Source organism: Arachis ipaensis, chromosome B7 (genome assembly GCF_059453495.1).
Source record: "Arachis ipaensis isolate K30076 ecotype BB chromosome B7, ASM5945349v1, whole genome shotgun sequence".
NCBI lineage: Eukaryota > Viridiplantae > Streptophyta > Magnoliopsida > Fabales > Fabaceae > Arachis > Arachis ipaensis.
Window position 1 is genome coordinate 46,984,966 of NC_142442.1, and position 16,421 is coordinate 47,001,386.

At 38.7% G+C, this 16,421-nt stretch overlaps 1 non-coding gene and 1 pseudogene across 1 annotated transcript; one reads left to right on the forward strand and one right to left on the reverse strand.

Annotated features, from left to right (window-relative positions):
• Nucleotides 1–2,302: 2,302 nt before the first annotated feature.
• Nucleotides 2,303–2,410, reverse strand: LOC148551042 (small nucleolar RNA R71). The gene has a single exon (XR_015893322.1). It is a non-coding gene; the product is annotated as a small nucleolar RNA R71 (small nucleolar RNA).
• A 1,014-nt stretch (nt 2,411–3,424) lies between these two features.
• LOC148551043 (uncharacterized) overlaps nt 3,425–16,421 on the forward strand; it is a 36,973-nt pseudogene continuing 23,976 nt past the window's right edge.

Consider the following 16,421-nt stretch of genomic DNA (forward strand, 5'->3'; position numbering starts at 1 on the left):
CTACTCTTCTAGTTGGCTCTTCAAGTCTTGGGTCTGGGCCTTTGGATCTTGAGTTTGAAGCAGTTATCTTCTTCATTGGGCTTGGCTTTACTTGCAGAGAGAAAGTGTGAAGTGGGCAGAGACTTTAGCTCAGGACTTTAGTGGTGTTAACGTTCAGTGAAAATATGGGTTCGAGAACGTTAGTGACATTCAACTTTTTCACTAACGTTCCTCACCCAAGTAAGAGCCACGTTAACCTCAACGTTAGTGGCACAAATGTTGCCACTAACATTGCCTCTTTGTCCTTCGCGCACGTTATTGGGACTCAACTTTCCCAATAACGTTGAGAAGCTTCCCCCTTCCCTATGTTAGAGTCCACGTTAACTTAGTTAACGTGGCTCTTTTAACATAGGCTTGCCAACTTTCGAGAACGTTAGTGACACTTAACATTGGCACTAACATTACAATGTGCCCCTTAGCTCCCACGTTAGAGTCCACGTTAACTAGGTTAACGTGGCTTCTAACGTGGCTGTGCTAACCATCTCCAACGTTAGTGACAAAGTTGAATGTCACTAACGTTGGCTCATCATCCCTCTCCTCACGTTAGCTTCCACGTTAACTAAGTTAACGTGGGAGTTAACGTGGCTCATTGTGGCTTGTGTTGGCTCCTTCCAACGTTACTGGCAATGTTTGGTGTCACTAATGTTGTCGACAACCTTTCTTCTTCACGTTAACTTCCACATTAACTAGGTTAACGTGGGAGTTAACGTGGCTTCTTGGGGATAGTGTGTGTTCATCCCAACGTTAGTGACAATGTTTGGTGTCATTAACATTGTCGACCACCTAGTTTCTTCACGTTAGCTTCCACGTTAACTAGGTTAACGTGGGAGTTAACGTGGCTTCTTGTGACTTGGCCAACGTTAGTGAGAAAGTTGAATGATACTAACGTTGGCATCCCCCTTTTCTTCTTAACGTTAGAGGCCACGTTAACTAAGTTAACATGGCAACTAACGTGGCCACTTATGAGCTTGGTCCAACGTTAGTGATAATGTTAGTTGTCACTAACGTTGGCTCCATTTCCTTTCTTCCACGTTAGAGTTCACGTTAGCTTAGTTAACGTGACTCTTAGCTACTAATGTGGTTCTTCTTTGCTTCCTTTGTCCTGAAATCAAGCAATAAAGTGCATCAAAGTTCTAGTCCAAGTCATGGGAAATGCAACATCCAATTTGTCATTAAATTCATGTAAAATCCTCATGAAATCATGTAAAGTGCACAATGTATGCTTGAATCAAGATGTAAATGAATATCTACCCAAAACTAGCTTATTTCCTAAGGAAATGCATGAAACTACCCTAAAAACAATAAAGAAAAGGTCAGTGAAACTGGCTAAAATGTCCTGGCATCAAAATCACATAAATTCTCTAATTTAGTTTCCTGTTTATCAACTCAATTCATTTTTGAAAACATCTGATTAATAAAATAGCACACCTTTCTGCAACTCGTTGGGAGAAGACCTGGGATTCATACTCCCAGTATTTTAATTTTAATTTTTGTGACAACCCTTCTAAATTGATAGGCGGATTTCTGTTTGGTTGAGAACTTTACTTGCAACGCATATCTTATAACAATTCTTAACTCGCCAATTTCTGCCACGTCAATTTTTGGCGCCTTTACCGGGGAGTTGCAATAGAGTGCTAAGTTATTGATTGGAATTTATTTTTTTGCATTTTATTTTATTTTGCTACTATGAGCTGCATGTTTCTTTCGTTAGATGACGCGTTCACTTCCTGATCCAAGCTTGCCAGCATTCGATCCTGAAATTGAAAGAACTATTTCACGAATAAGGCAAGCTCGGCGTCGGTTAGCCCTCTCTGAGGGCAGATCTGAAACGTCACTTGAGGAAGAAACCAGTCTCCGTTCTACTGATTTGGTTGATTTACGTGCAGGTGACATGGCAGCACCTAGAAGAGTTACTATCCAGGAGGCTGGAGCCCCTGATTTTTCAATGCAACCGTTTCAAGCGCATCACTCAGCGGTGGCTACAGATTTTGAAATAAAGACTGCACTGCTAAATTTGATGCCCAAGTTTCATGGCTTACCTGCTCAAGAGCCTATCAAGCACCTGAGAGATTTCCAAGCAGCCTATTCTACTGTTAGGCATGATGGTGCAGATGAAACTTTAATCTTGTTAAAAGCCTTCCCATTCTCTTTTGAGGGAAAGGCAAGAGAGTGGTACTACACTCAACCCACAGCAAATGTATCCGACTGGGATACACTTAGAAGATAATTTTTGGAAGAGTTCTTTCCAGCTGAAGTTACTGATAAACTGAGAAAAGACATTTCCATGATTGTTCAGGATGAATCCGAGACTCTCTATGAATACTGGGAGCGCTTCAATAATCTTTTGGAAGCATGCCCCCACCATATGATTGACAAGATAGTGTTGCTCGGTTATGTCACGCAGGGCATGAGGCCCCAAGATAAGACCACATTGGAAAGTGCTAGCAATGGGTCTATGAAAAAGTACATGACCACTGATGAGGCATGGTAATTGATCAACGACTTAGCTGAATCTACTCGGAATCACAGGTAGAAATAAGGCCATTCAAAAGCTGTTGCAGAAATATCCTCTAGCAAAGAGACTGCTGCTCTAACTCAGAGTATCTGTGAAATGACCAACTTACTGAAGCAGATGCAATTAAATCAACAACAAGTTCATCAAGCTCAACCTTCTCCACCACAGCAAAGCCAACAGTTAGTCCCACAGAGAGTTTGCGGAGTCTGTGTTGATTATAGCCATTATACTGATGAATGTCCGCAGCTCCAGGAGGAAGACAACACCGTGGCAGCCACTCATAACTTCTATGACCGCCCCAACTAAGGGTACAATCAAGGTGGCAGTTACAGCCATGGATGGCAGGACAATTTTAATCAGAATTGGAGGGACAACAATAATAGAGGAGGCAGAGATAATCAGGGAAATCAGAGGTGGAATAATAACAACAACAAGCAGCAGAAGCAGAACCAACCTTACAGAGCACCTCACCTGAGGCAATCCCAAGGACCACAGAATACCCCACAGTAGACCTCTCAAATTACTTATCTTTCTTCATCTGCTAATGATGAGTTACTACAATCTATTGATCGGAGACAACAGGCCATGGAAAATAACCTTTATGCTATACTAAATGGTCTGAACTCTACCTTGCAAGCTCTTGTCTCACAGATTGGATCAATGAATAACTCCAATAACTAGCCTTTGAGCTCCAGTGGAATCCCCTCTCAACCATTACCCAATCCAAAGGGTGGCATCAATGCCATCACCCTACGGTCCGGAACCACACAGCAGGAGAGAAATCAGGAGGAGCCAAGCCCACCAGAACACGCCTCAGCTGAAGAGGTAGTGGAAATAGAAGATGTTGAAGAGGAAGAGGACGTACAGGACATGGCTGAAAAAGAAGAAGCTCAATCACAGGAAGAAGAACCAAAGGGTGCAGACACTGTAGAAAATGCCACTCCTATTCCATTTCCACAACTTGCAAGGAAGCCCAGGAAGCAGCTGGAACCTGATCCCAAAATGGTAGAAATATTCAAAAAGGTTGAGGTAATTGTTCCCCTTTTTGATGTTATTCAACAGGTACCTAAATATGCAGAGTTTCTAAAAGATTTATGTATACATAAAGACAAAATTAGTGAATTAGAAACTCTTCCTTTAGGAAGTTCCATATCTGCTTTAATGGGAGGTTTACCCGAAAAGTGTAGTGACCCAGGTCCATGTATGGTTAATTGTACTATTGGTGGTGTAGTATTTTCTGACTGCATGTGTGATTTAGGAGCATGTATGAGTATAATGCCTTTTTCTATATATGATATTTTGAGGCTCCCTCCCTTAAAAAGATCGGCAGCTCCTTTTTTGTTAGCAGATAAAAGCATTATTACAGTGGCTGGAGTTGCTGAAGATGTATTAGTGGGCATTAAGGGGCTCACATTTCCCATTGATTTTTATATCCTGGAGATGCCCCAAAATGACTCAGAGAAGCCATCATCAATCCTACTCGGAAGACCATTCCTGAAGACCTCGAAGTTCAAATTAGATGCTTTTTCCAGAACATACTCTTTTGAAATAGACGGCCGAGTAGTAAGCTTCAATCTGAATGGAATTATGAAGCACCCTCCAGAAGATCATTCTATCCTCCAGTATGACATCATAGATGAAACCGTGGCTGAAGTTCACCAGGAGGAGTTTGAAGAGAAGTACATAGGACAAGGTCCAAGTGTGGGGACATTCTCAGAGGACAATGACAGTACTTTACCGTTGTCACCAGCTCCAGACAATCCAGAGCTTGACCATGAGCAGAAGCTAGAATTGAAACCCCTACCTCCACACCTCAAATATGCTTACCTTGAAGACGAGCAGAAGTTTCCAGTTATCATTGCAAGGGAACTCACTTCTCAACAAGAAGAGCAGTTACTTAGTGTGCTGAGGAGGCACAAGAAGGTAATTGGTTGGAGTTTGGCAGACATAGTAGGCATCAACCCTCAAGTCTGTAAGCATAGGATATTTCTAGAAGAGGGAGCAAGGCCTGTCCGTCAACCCCAGAGAAGACTGAACCCCACTATCTTAGAGGTTGTCAAAAAGGAAGTGACCAGACTACTGGAGGCAGATATCATCTATCCCATCTCAGACAGTGAATGGGTAAGCCCAGTACAAGTGGTGCCCAAGAAGTCTGGAGTCACTACAGTGAAGAATGAGCATGGAGAGCTCATGGCAACCAGAGTTTAGAACGCTTGGAGAGTCTGCATTGACTACAGACGCCTCAACCAGGCCACTCGTAAGGATCACTATCCTCTTCCATTCATTGATCAAATGCTGGATCGCCTGTCAGGTAAATCACATTATTGTTTTTTAGATGGTTACACAAGTTATTTCCAGATTCATATAGCTCCTGAAGATCAGGAAAAGACCACTTTCACATGTCCTTTTGGTACTTATGCTTACAAGAGAATGCCCTTTGGCTTGTGCAATGCACCAGCTACTTTCCAAAGGTGCATGATGAGTCTTTTCTCTGATCTTATTGAGGACTGTATGGAGGTTTTTATGGATGATTTTAGTGTATACGGCGATTCCTTTAGCCTTTGCTTAGATGGATTATCTAGAGTATTAGATAGATGTGTCAGTACAAAGCTTGTATTGAATTTTGAAAAATGTCACTTTATGGTTAAACAAGGGATTGTACTAGGACATGTTGTGTCTAATACTGGCATTTCTGTAGATCCAGCAAAGATGGATGTTATTTCTAGTTTACCTTACCCCTCCTCTGTGAGGGAAGTCCGTTCGTTCCTTGGCCATGCAGGTTTTTACAGGAGATTCATTAAGGACTTCAGTAAGGTAGCACTTTCCTTATCTAGACTACTGCAAAAGGATATTGAGTTCGAGTTCAGTGAGGATTGCAAACAAGTGTTCGATAAGTTGAAAACCGCCCTGACTCAAGCTCCAATTGTGAGAGGACCAGACTAGAGCCAACCATTTGAAATAATGTGCGATGCTTCCAACCATGCAGTAGAAGTAGCATTGGCTCAGCGTGAAAGTAAGGACCCCTTTGTTATAGCTTATAAGTCTAAAACTTTAGATGCCGCTCAGTCTAATTACACTACTACTGAGAAAGAGCTTCTTGCTATTGTTTTTGCTCTGGATAAATTCCGAGCCTATTTACTTGGTACGAAAGTAGTAGTGTATTCAGACCACGCAGCTCTAAAGTATTTATTAGCTAAAAAGGAATCCAAACCAAGGCTTATACGTTGGATACTGCTACTACAAGAATTTGATTTAGAAATTAAGGAAAGGAGTGGTAACCAGAATTTAGTGGCAGACCACTTGAGTCGCCTTGAGCACATTAAAGATGACTCCACTCCTATAGCTGATAATTTCCCATTTGATAACCTGCAAGCAATATCCGAGGTAGTCCCTTGGTATGCACCTGTAGCTAATTATCTAGTTAGCCGCACCTTTCCTCCAAACTTTACTAAGCATCAAAGAGACAAGATGAAAAGTGAGTCTAAATATTATATATGGGATGACCCATATTTATGGAGATGTGGCGCTGACCAGGTAATTAGATGGTGTATGCCTCAATCAGAATTCCAGTCCATCTTAGAGGCCTGTCACTCATCTGAGAGTGGAGGACATTTTGGCCCTCAAAGAACGGCTAGAAAAATCTTAGACTGTGGATTCTGGTGGCCTACTCTTTTTAGAGACACTGCTGAATTTTGTAGATCTTGTTTCCCATGCCAAAAATTTGGTAATATATCCAAGAAGGATGAGATGCCTCAACAAATTATGCTTTTCTGTGAAATTTTTTATGTTTGGGGCATTGACTTCATGGGTCCATTTCCAATTTCTAATGGTTATTTTTATATATTGTTAGCTGTGGATTACGTTTCCAAATGGGTGGAAGCAATTCCAATCCACACTGATGATGCTAACACTGTTGTTTCCTTTGTGAGAAACCACATTATCTGTCGCTTTAGATCACCACGAGCAATCGTAAGTGATCAAGGCACCCATTTTTGTAACAGGATTATTAATGAAGAAGCATGGGATAATTCATAAGGTTGCAACATCCTACCATCCTCAGACTATTGGGCAAGTCGAGGTGTCAAATAGAGAGATAAAGCGTATCTTGCAGAAGATAGTCAAACCTCATAGAAGAGACTGGAGCACCAGGCTACAAGATGCACTATGGGCATACAGAACAGCATACAAGACACCCATTGGGATGAGTCCTTTCCACTTAGTTTATGGAAAAGCCTGTCATCTTTCAGTTGAAGTAGAGCACAAAGCCTTTTGGGCAGTAAAGGAGTGCAACATGGGATTTGAGAAAGCCGGAGCTGAAAGGAAATTGCAACTGCAAGAATTAGAAAGCCTTCGCCTAGAGGCGTATGAGAACTCAAGGCTATACAAGGAGAAGATGAAAGATGTACATGATCAGCACATCAAGAGGAAAGAGTTCCAACCTGGGGACTTAGTCCTCCTTTACAAATCTCGACTGAGGCTCATGCCAGGCAAGTTGAGATCAAGATGGGAAGGTCCATACAGAGTAGAGAAGGTCGAACCGTACGGAGTTTTTCACCTAAGTCATCCTTCAAGCTCTGAACTCATCAAAGTTAATGGACATCGTTTAAAGCTGTACCATGGCGAGAAGATGAAGAAAAACAAGGAGTTCAAGATCTTCCTCTTGGAAGATCCACACATAGCCAAAGACTGAGCTAGTGGAGCGTCCAACTTACGGACGTTAAAGCAAAGTGCTAGGTGGGAGACAACCCACCATGGTATGATCGTTATTTTCTTTATTATTAGTTTTCTTATTCAATAACTCTTCTCTTTATTAGTACATTTAGTCTGCATCTACATTTGCATACTTTTATTATAAAAAAAATCCAAAAATATTCAATAATTAAATAAGGGGACAAAATTACCCCAATGCTAAATTTAAATTCAAGAACCAATGCATATATGATAAAATTAAAATAAAAAGTTGATACATGAGTATGGAAGGTGAAAGAGAAATTTCTGGGTAGCTAGGTATGAATTCTAAAGTTATATAGAATATATATAGGTTAGGTTAAAGCTTGGGTTAACTAAAGATTCAATTCATAAGCTTACTTAGCCATATATGTATCCTTATCCTTACCTTGGCCCCATTACAATTCATAAGCTTGGGTTAACTAAAGATTCAATTCATAAGCTTGGGTTAACTAAAGACCTCATGATGTTTGCATTGGTAAATTAAATGTTGTTGATTGGTTAGGAGAAGAACAAAAATTAGAGAGTATGATTAGAGAAGGATAGAGTGATTACCCTATACACTAGAGAGACTAGAGTGTACATACATCATCAGTGAGGGTTTAATACTTGAAATTCTATGTTCCCTACTTTCATGAGCTATCTTCTTGCACTTTTATCTGTTTTTACTGTATAAGAATTGAATTAGTGGAATTTGATTTGTAATTGTTTTGAAGAGCTTATTTACTTTTGATCAAGTGGACAAGAATCATATAGTTGCATTCACATATATAGGTTGCATTGCATTGCATGAGTTTTACATGTTCCTACTCACTTATTTTATCTCCTCCAACTAAGCATGAGGACATGCTAATGTTTAAGTGTGGGGAGGTTAATAAACCATTAATTTATGGTTTATATTGTGTTTAATTGTGTGGTTTTACCAACTCTTTATCCACTTATTCATTAAAAAAACCATGCATTTATAATTCCTTCCTAAAAATGCTTTATGGTTGAAAACTTGCTTTCTAGAGACTTTTAATTATGTATTTTAATTCTCCTTTATTCCATTCGATGCCGTGATTTGTGTGTTAAGTGTTTCAGGCTTTATAGGGCATGAATGAGTTGGAGATTGGAAAGGAAGCTTGCAAAAATGGAAGGAACACAAGAAATTGAGGAGATGACCAGCGAGAAGTGACGCGGACGCATGGCTCACGCGGCCGCACGATATAGAGGAAATTGCAGTGACGCGGACGCATGGCTCACGCGACCACGCGGATTGGAAACTGCATCAGTGACGCGAAGGCATGGACGACGCGCACGCGTGGCAAAGCAAACGCTGAATGACGCGTCCGCATGAATGACGCGATCGCGTGATATGCGCAATCTACATAATCTGCAGAATTCGCTGGGGGCGATTTTGGGCCCTGTTTTGACCCAATTTTCGGCCCAAAAAAGCAGACTAGAGCCAGGGAACATGCAGAAACGAGGGAGAACATTCATTCTACACCGTTTTAGTTTTTAGATCTAGTTTTACTTCTCCTCTAGGTTTTTCTCTCTACACATTTATAGTTCTTAGGATTTCAATTATTATTGTTTTTGCATTGGGATATTGAGAAGAGTTATTGCCTCAGCAAGACTTCGTCATTCTAGTTCGTTCTCTTTACTTGTCTCTTACTCTTCCATGTCCTTAATTTACTCAATTTTACTATTGGATTATTTTAGAATTTATTAATACAAGAATTACTTTTATTTTTAATTGATTTCTTTGATTATTATTTATCATGTCTTTCTTTAATTCCCTTTCCTATGTTATGAATTCTACATTCACGATGAGCGAGTAGTTCCATAACTTGATTGGGAGTTGATTGAAAGGAAGATCTTGAGTTGGAATGCTTAAAAGAAAAATTGTAATTGGGTTTATAGTTGGATTGCCCTCTAGTCACTGACACCAATCCCTTTCAATTAAGCGAATTGGAACTTGTGAATAGAAATAGCATTCCAACTTGTTTGACTTTCCCTTACCTAGTAAGGGATAACTAAACAGAACAACCTTCAATTGTCAATTAATCTTGAGAGTACTCCAACAAGAATAGGGCTTCCAGCTAATCTACTCCCAGTCAAGGCTTTTATTTAAATCACATAAATTCTCTAATTTAATTTCCTGTTCATCAACTCAATTCATTTTTGAAAACATCTGATTAATAAAATAGCACACCTTTCTGCAACTCGTTGGGAGACGACCTGGGATTCATACTCCCAGTATTTTAATTTTAATTTTTGTGAAAACCCTTCTAAATTGATACGTGGATTTCTGGTTGGTTGAGAACTATACTTGCAACGCATATCTTATAACAATTCTTAACTCGCCAATTTCCGCCACGTCAGTCATCCATCCTTGATCCAAACCCGTTATGGCTAAGACCTTTTCTTCCGAGATTGACAGGTTCTGTAGCATTTCCTGTATGAGGCTTCTATTGTTGCCCCCTGGTTTGGTGCTGGCTAGTTTTGAGAATATGACGTTAATATTTTTTTGCCAGTAAAGAATTTCATAAAAATAGTTGCGTTGTAGATATAGTTTCTAAACTAACAAAAATCTCTTCGTACAAACGTTTTGGGTGTCACAAGTAACAAACCCCTTTAAAAATTGTTAACCGAGTATTCAAACCTCGGGTCGTCTTCTCAAGGAACTGCAAGGAAGTATGTTCTTATTATTGGCTATAAAGGTTGTAATCGGGATTTAGAAGGTGAGAAGCAAGTGATTTAAATGACAAGTAAAGTAGATGGCAATTAAAATAAATAAATACTGTAAAACAAACTTCTGGCAAGGTAAGAGAAATTGGAAGTCCAACTTAGTTATCTCTCTCAACAATAATGAAAGTTGAATCTAATTTCTACTTAGTTAACTTTTACTAGAGCAAAGGAAAGTCAAGGGACTAATTAGTTTGACCTTCGAATCCTATTTATTTCCTAAGAAAAAGTTGGGATTATTGAAGTTCAGTTCAATTAGCAAGATAGCGATTATCAGTTATGTTGAGTTGATAATGTTGAGTTGCTGATTTCTTAACCAAGACCAAAAAGGGAAAGAGTAAAATTGCTGGAATAAAAAAATGTCCTTAGATGGAAAGCAATGGTAACACAAATTAAAGAGAAAGCAATCATAAACTGGAATACCTCAAATATCATTAATTCAAATAACAATCTGTAACATGGAATAATTCATAAATTAAATTATAAAAGTAAATAATCAACTCAGGTGCTGGAATAAATAAATAAGAGTGAAAAGGAAGCTTAAAACAAGAAACATAAAACCTGGATCGAGAGTTACTCTTAAAAACTAAGAGAAGTCCTAAATCCTAATCCTAAGAGAGAGAGGAGAGAACCTCTCTCAAACTAAATCTAAATCATGGAAAGTAGTAAAACTGCGAGCTCTCCTTTGAATGGATGCATTCCTCCACTTTATAACCTCCAATCTGTGTTTTCTGTACTTGGATCTGGGCCAAAAAGGCTTCAGAAATCGCTGGGGGCGTATTCTGTAATTTCTGGTGCGTGGCCTCTGTCACGCGTCCGCGTGGGTCACGCGGTCGCGTCATCTGGAGTTTTCCTTGTGGCGCGGTCGCGTCGGTCATGCGTCCGCGTCGAATGCTTCTTCGCTCCTGGCACGCGATCGCGTCGTCCATGCGATCGCGTGGATGCCAGTTTCTTCAAAACTCCGTTTCGCAATTTCCTTCCATTTTTGTACGTTTCCTTTTTCATCCTTTAAGTCATTCTGCCTTTAGAAAATCTGAAACTACTCAACACACTAATCACGGCATCTAATGGAAGTAAAGGTAATTAAAATAATTAATTTTAAATCTTAGGAAACATGTTTTTCACATACATCACATAATAAGGAAGGGAAAGTAAAACCATGCAATTAATATGAATAAATGGGTGAAGGATTGAATAAATCACTCAAACTAAGCACAAAATAACTTATGAAATATGGGTTTATCAACCTTCCCACACTTAAACAATAGCATGTCCTCATGCTAAATCCAAGGTAAAGAATAAGGTAAGATTAAAGTGGTGGAATGTTATGCAATGCAACCTATTCTAAATGCATCTACCTAAATGAGTCATGCAATTCCAATTTATCCACTCATATATAAAGCTTACACATAGTCAAATTGATTTACATTCTCAAGGAGTCATATATATATATATATAGCCAACCTTTAAATAATAAAGCATTTTAGCAAATGAGATGGGAAAAAAATATTGTACAAACTTGCAAAACAATTAGTAAATTAAGCACAGATATATGTTGATGAGTTATTGAACCCTCACTAGATTTTGTGTTTACCCTCTAGTCACTCAGTGTTTATTGGGTTTATTCACTCTACTTTTCTTTTTATTCCTACTTTCTATAACTTTGTTCTTCATCTAACCAATCAACAATCATAGAGTACAGTCATACCAAAAGTCATGAGGTATTTAATTAAGGTTGTAATGGGGCTGACGTTAGGATTTTTGCCAGTAAAGAAGTTCATAAAAATAGTCGCGTTGTAGATATAGTCTCTAAACCGACAGAAATCCCTTCGTACAAACGTTTTGGTTGTCACAAGTAACAAACCCCTTTAAAAATTGTTAACCGAGTATTCAAACCTCGGGTCATCTTCTCAAGGAACTGCGAAGAAGTATGTTCTTATTATTGGTTATAAAGGTTGTAATCGGGGTTTAGAAGGTGAGAAGCAAGTAATTTAAATGACGAGTGAATTAAATGGCAATTAAAAATAAAATAACTGTAAAACAACTTTTGGCAAGATAAGAGAAATTGGAAGTCCAACTTAGTTACCTCTCTCAATAATAATGAAAGTTGAATCTAAATTCCACTTAATTAACCTTTACTAAAGCAAAGGAAAGTCAAGGGACTAATTAGTTTGACCTTCGAATCCTATTTATTTCCTAAGAAAAAGTTGGGATTATTGAAGTTCAGTTCAATTAGCAAGATAGCGATTATCAGTTATGTTGAGTTTGATAATGTTGAGTTACTGATTTCTTAACCAAGACCAAAAGGGGAAAAAGTAAATTGCTGGAATAATAAAAGTGTCCTTAGATGGGAAGCAACAATAACATAAATTAAAGGAAGCAATCATGAATTGAAATACCTCAAGTAACATTAATAAGGGAAATTATAATCTAACATGAAGAGTTCATAAACTAAATTGGGAAAATAAATAAAAATAAAGAACCTGGGATTGAGAGTCACTCCTAAAACTAAGAGAAGTCCTAAATCCTAATCCTAAGAGAGAGGAGAGAACCTCTCTCTCTAAAAACTACATCTACTCCTAAAATTGTGAATTGTGAAAGCCTTCCTATGAATGGATGCATTCCCCCACTTTATAGCCTCTAATCTATGCTTTCTGTACTTGGATCTGGGCCAAAAAGGGCTTCAGAAATCGCTGGGGGCATATTCTGTAAATTCTGATACGTGGCCTCTGTCACGCGTCCGCGTGGGTCACGCGGTTGCATCATTCGGAGCATCTCCTTGCCACGCGGTCGCGTCAGTCACGCGTCCGCGTCATATACGTTCTGCTTAAGGCGCGCGGTCACGTCAGTCATGCGGCCGCGTCGCTGCTTCTTTGCTTCTGGCACGCGATCGTGTCATCCATGCGATCGCGTGGATGCCAGTTTCTTCAAAACTCCGTTTCGCACTTTCCTTCCATTCTTGTACGTTTCCTTTTTCATCCTTTAAATCATTCTGCCTTAGAAAATCTAAAACTACTCAACACACTAATCACGGCATCGAATGGAAATAAAGGTAATTAAAATAATTAATTTTAAAGCTTAGGAAACATGTTTTTCACATACATCACATAATAAGGAAGCGAAAGTAAAACCATGCAATTAATATGAATAAGTGGGTGAAGGATTGAATAAATCACTCAAACTAAGCACAAAATAACTCATGAAATATGGGTTTATCAACCTCCCCACACTTAAACAATAGCATGTCCTCATGCTGATTCCAAGGTAAAGAATAAGGTAAGGTTAAAGTGGTGGAATGTTATGCAATGCAACCTATGAATGCAACTACATGCAGAATGTTTCTACCTACTTGGTTAAAAGTAAATAAATCTTTTAAGAACAAATATGAACTGGATTTCACTCATTCAAATTACAAAATAGAGTACAAATAGTCTTGCAAGAAGAAAATAGCTCATGAAAGCCGGGAACAAAGAATCGAGCATCGAACCCTCACTGGAAGTGTATGCACTCTAATCACTCATGTGTTTAATGTTCGATTCTCTCAATCCTCTACTAACCTTGCTTTCTAAGGCTTGCTCTTCATCTAACAATCAACATAAATTTAATGCACAAATACACAAATCAAGAGGTCTTTTAAGGGTTGTAATGGGGTTAGGGTCAAGGTAGGATTGTATTTGGTCAAGTGGACTAAAATCTGAATCCTTAATTAACTTAAACTTTCCACCTAACTTTAGACAATCCATGTAATCATAATACAATATCTAACTATCCATTAACCATGTTTTTCCACATATTCATGCATTCTAATTTCAGGTACAATACATATGCATTGTTTTCAACATTTACCTTGGGGCATTTTGTCCCCTTTCACTTATTTTGCTCTTTTTTTTTCATTTTTTTTTCATTTTCAATTTTTTTTATATATTATTATTTTTTTTCTCAATGCATATGATTAATTTATTGAATGCATGAATCATGTTCTAAACATTTCTTTCACAGTTTCATAAAGATATATAATACCCAATTCTTAAACCAATCGTTTCCAAACCCAATTTCCCACACTTAAATCATAAGCACTCTCACTAGTCTAAGCTAACTAAGGATTCAAATTAAGGACATTATTGTTTTCCGCTTAGAGTTAATGATGTGCTAAAGTAAAGAACAAAGGGGTAAAATAGGCTCAAATTGGTTTGCAAAGGATAATGAAAGGTAAGGCCATATGGGTATGTAAGCTTAGTGAAACAAAGGCCTCAATCATGTAAGTGCATGTATACATCAAACCATGGAAATATAGAATTAAGCAAGACAAAGATCACAATTTTAGAGAGAAAAACACACACCAAAAATAAAATATTGGTTGGTAAAATACAACCAATTCAAATAGGCTCAAAAAATCTCACAGGTTTTTTGTGTTCGAGCTCTAAACCATGTTCCAGTATAATATTTCTTCAAACAAGTGTAGCATTAAATTTTATTCAAATTAGTGAAATGCTTTAAAAATTTTTCTTGAAAAAGAAAATATTACTTCAATCAAGTGGTAAAATATGCAAAAAATCAAACAAATATGCAATCAAACATGTAAATGCAACAACTAACAAGGAAAATAAAACATTGGTGTTTGAGAAGGAAATACTAACCCATGGAGATCGGTATCGACCTCCCCACACTTAAAGATTGCACCGTTGGTGCACGAATTGTGAATCACACTTTTCACAATGCGTACCACTTACCAGCAAGTGCACTGGGTCGTCCAAGTAATACCTTACGTGAGTAAGGGTCGAATCCCACGGAGATTGTTGGTTTGAAGCAATCTATGGTTATCTTGTAAATCTTAGTCAGGAAGTCAGTTATGTTTATCAGTTGAATCGCGAATAACCAAGAGAGCATAAATTAAAGGTTACTTGTTATGCAGTAATGGAGAATATGTTGGAGTTTTGGAGATTCTTTGTCTTCTGAATCTCTGCTTTCCTCTGTCTTCTGATTCACGCATGCACGTCCTCCCATGGCAAGCTGTATGTAGGGGATCACCGTCGTCAATGGCTACATTCCATCCTCTCAGTGAAGAATATGCTCACATGCTCTGTCACAGCACGGCTAATCATCTGTCGGTTCTCGATCATCCTGGAATATGATTCTTCATCCTTTTGCGTCTGTCACTAACGCCCAGCACTCGCGAGTTTGAAGCTCGTTACAGTCATTCGATCATTGAATCCTACTCGGAATACAACAGACAAGGTTTAGACTTTCCGGATTCTCATGAATGCCGCCATCAGTTCTAGCTTATACCACGGAGATTCTGATTAAGGAATCTAAGAGATACTCATTCAATCGGATATAGAACGGAGGTGGTTGTCAGGCACACGTTCATAGGTTGAGGAAGGTGATGAGTGTCACGGATCATCACCTTCATCACAGTTAAGCGCGAATGAACATCTTAGGTAGGAACAAGCGTGTTTGAATGGAAAACAGAAATACTTGCATTAATTCATCGAGACACAGCAGAGCTCCTCACCCCTAACAATGGGGTTTAGAGACTCATGCCGTCAAAGAGTACAAAGTTCAGATCTAAAAAAATGTTATAAAAAATGCAAAATAAGTCTCTAAAAGTTGTTTAAATACTAAACTAGTAGCCTAGGTTTACAAAAAATGAGTAAACTATGATGGATGATGCAGAGATCCACTTCTGGGGCCCACTTGGTGTGTGCTGGGGCTGAGATTTAAGCAATTCACGTGCAGAGGCCATTTGTGGAGTTGAACGCCAGTTTTTGTGCCAGTTTGGGCGTTCAACTCCAGCTTTTGATCCTTTTCTGGCGCTGGACGCCAGAATTGGGCAGAGAACTGGCGTTGAACGCCAGTTTACGTCCTCTATCCTTGTGCAAAGTATGGACTATTATATATTGCTGGAAATCCCTGGATGTCTACTTTCCAACGCAATTGGAAGCATGCCACTTCGAGTTCTGTAGCTCCAGAAAATCCACTTTGAGTGCAGGGAGGTCAGAATCCAACAGCATCAGCTGTCCTTTTTCAGCCTGAATCAGATTTTTGCTCAGCTCCTTCAATTTCAGCTAGAAAAAATACCTGAAATTACAGAAAAACACACAACTCATAGTAAAGTCCAGAAATATGAATTTTTCCTAAAAACTAATGAAAATAGACTAAAAACTAACTAGAACATACTCAAAACTATATGAAATTAACCCCAAAAAGCGTATAAAATATCCGCTCATCACAACACCAAACTTAAACTGTTGCTTGTCCTCAAGCAACTAGACAAATAAAATAGAAGACTAATAGGTTGAGAAGCAATAATATCTCAGAGTTTTTGAGTGAAGCTCAGATTCTAATTAGATGAGCGGGACTAGTAGCTTTTTGCTTCTGAACAGTTTTGGCATCTCACTTTATCCGTTGA